Consider the following 3,475-nt stretch of genomic DNA (forward strand, 5'->3'; position numbering starts at 1 on the left):
ATCCATGCTGTCCAATCTTTATGAAAGATGGGTAGGTAGGCTGAGTGTTTTAAAAGTAAGGCCGATGTTTAGAGAGTTTTCTAATTATCCTTGGACTTATGTGGGGTGAATGCTCCTAGAGCTAATGCAATTAAATTTTAATTTAGTTGATTTCTAATGTAATACATGCTAGTTAAAAAGGTATCCAAATCAAGCATGATTTAGATTTAAAAAAAAAATAATTTTTTAAAAAAGACTATACTTCACCAGGTCCAGCACCTCATTCTCATAGGCCAGATTATTCGGACTCTACCTGTAGGTAGTGAAGTGTCTTATAACAAGGAGGGAGAGAAATACAATAATATGCATGCAACCCCAAACGATTCCATATATTTCCTAGGTAGTTAAGTTTTTTATGTTATTTAATTCTTAAAATTTTAAATATTAATTATGAGTAAAAAAGTTTTTTATCCTAGAGAGCCTAGTGAAAATTAGACCAATTACATGAAAGAAAGAAATCTAAAAAAATAATGCAATTTCTACTGCACAAATAATGTAAACACATCAATAAAAATAAAACTATGTAAAGTATAAAAAAGAAAGTCCATAGTCCATAACAAGTGTCGTATAAGTATAACTCAGACTCTGCAGAAAAGTAATAGTGGCTAGGCTCACTCAACAACATCCTGGATTCTAGTCCTACTGAATGTCGTAAGTCTTAAAAGTAAGGCATTTTATCTTCAAGTCTTCATCTTCAAGTCTTTTGATCGTCTTCCTCCTGATCTTCTTCTTTTGAATCGTCTCCCTTTGGATCACCCTCCTTTGATTAACCCACCCGAAGAGTACCCAAATGACTAAGAAATTTCCTATAAATGGCCTTTCTTTTTCTGTTTGGGTACTAGGTCTTTGAAATGCCTTACTTTTGAGTACTTTCACATCTAAATATTTTATAAATTATATTATATCATCAGAAAAGGAAAATTCTAGACTCTCATGCATGATTATCCTAATAAAACATCACAAACAATATATAACACAACCCAACAGATTTATATATAGAATAAAATACACATTGTCAATCACACTTGGCCATGTTCTTTTTAATTTAGGGAGGGGGCTCTAGCAATTTTTGGAGTGCCTGCAAAAAACAGCGTTAGTTTTAAAGCTTAATCATGATTACTACCCTCTCTTTATTAGCAATGATCATCTGTATAAGATATCGTTAGTATCAAAGTGCCCCTAGCCTATGGGTAATATACCGCACAAACCAAATCATAAGCAGAGTATAAAAAACACAGTAATGAAATAAGCATCATATCAATCACATCACATCAAAGTAAAGCAGATCAATCGATCATACGTGCCACATACAAGAGTATCACATCACAGAAGAAGAAATGATAAAACACCGGCCCTAATCCTAGAACTAGAAATGGTGCCCTAGAAAATAATTTTATGTGTGTGTAATAGGCTCGTGTATTTTAATTATTAAGGGGGGGGGGGGTCCAAAAGAATACTATTAGAAACAGGTTAGCTTTAGGGGTACTAGTATTTTAATTAAATATTAAGCCTTAGAAAAAGTAATTGAGATTTGAGTTTGCTGGATTTAAAGTTTTTTAGGTTAAGTTATGAATTTTAGAAGTTTTGGGCAATTAATGATTTATTAAAAAAAGTTTAATCAGTGGTATTTTCAGGGTTCTGATTCAAATCAGCTCCAAACTGGTATTAATCACACTAAAAAGATTAGAAATGACCTAAAGAAGTGTTCCCAAGTGTTTGGGGAAAAATTGAAATTTTAAATAATTTTTAGTTATTTAATTAAGGAAAAAAGGTGATTTTTAATTAAAGTTAAATTAAGGCTCAAATTGAAGTCCAATTAAGGGGCCCTAATTATATGAGATTAAGGATTAAATTCTAAAGGGTTCAAGGTATGATGGATAATTATTTGAGTTAAAATGGATTTATTACAATTTTTTAATGTTATCGGGGCTTAATTAATAGGTAAATTAGGGTTTGTTAATTAAAGGGTATAAAGGCCACTAAAAAGTCCTAAAATTTTCTAAAAAGTTTAGGAGGTCACTAAGTTTAACAGTTTAAAGTTTCATGTTAATCAGGGATCTATCCTTGCCCCTAGAATTTTTTTAAGTTTGTTAGACAAGTCCTTAATTATTGTCCGTAGGGTGTCGGTATGTTAAGTAGGTTTGAATCAAGTGTTTTAAATTAACCCTTGGGATAACATGCAGGGAATGCATAAAAAAAGTAAACACATCAATACTAAGATCTAGGAGGACATAAGCTAAGTGCTCGTTCCTCCTACGCATGCAAAAAATGAATAAATAAATAATAAGTGCGCTTAATAATGTGATTAGTGATTGATTGGAACTCAATCACCCACTAATGCATTTCCTCATGAATGTTATCCATGTGCACTATGTTTAAATTTCATGAAAAGGATATCCCGAAATTAATAAATTTAAAAAAATATATATAATTTTAAATTAATTAAAATACATATACTAAATAAGTGAATTTTAGAAAATAATGTAATTCAAAATAATTCAATTTATTAAAATAAATAAATATAGTGTAGATTCACTAGTCACCCAAGGAGGATTTGAAAATATTTTAAAATAATTTTTAATTTTAAAATACTTAGTATATTAGTTATTTAAACAACCTTTAAATAATCAAGGAATCCAATAATAAGAAAATAAAAAAAAGTAAGCCTTGCTGCCTGAAAGTAATTATAAACAAAAATTCATAATTTCCTGAAAAATTTAAGGTATTATACATAATATTCCAATTTAAAATAAATTTAATATGAATTATAAAAATTTTAAAATAATTAAATGCTATTTTAAAATAAAATTAATATATTTAAATATTTATATTTTTAAATTAAAGGTATAAATTTTCTAAAAATTTCAATATGTAATATGTTTTTTTTTAATGTAAAAATATTTTTCAAATATTTTTTGAAGAAATATGATAAAAAAACTTTAAAATAATTAAAAAAATGCATTTTTAAATAAAACCAACGACGGCAGCTCGCAGGTTGACGCTTGGCGGTCCCTGATTCGACCTACGGTCTTGGTTTGCCGGAGATATTGCCGGCGGCGGCCTTGACCGACGGGTTTTGACTTTGGAATCGTGGAGGAGGATTGTGGGAGCTCAAGCACAAAAGAAATCGGCTTGAGAGGGCTTGGGAAAAGAGAGATTACAAGAGAGAGAGTCAATGAGCCCTAATAAGCCTATTTATACCCTAACCCTTGGATTAACGGCTAGGATTCAATCAAGAGTGAATTAGGAGGGAGGGAGGTGATTAGGCCGAGATTTGAATGAAGAGTGGATTTGGAAGGGTTTAAATGGCTTTAAGGGGTTTAATTTGACCTAAAAAGGTCAAATTTGATCAAATTAAAGCTTGGGTTGATAAAGTCAATGGTTGACCTGGTCAACCCAGTCAATTAGGTCCAAGGGGTGGGTGTTTGAGCCTAAG

This window comes from Dendrobium catenatum, unplaced genomic scaffold (assembly GCF_001605985.2).
Source record: "Dendrobium catenatum unplaced genomic scaffold, ASM160598v2 fragScaff_scaffold_404, whole genome shotgun sequence".
Classification (NCBI taxonomy): domain Eukaryota; kingdom Viridiplantae; phylum Streptophyta; class Magnoliopsida; order Asparagales; family Orchidaceae; genus Dendrobium; species Dendrobium catenatum.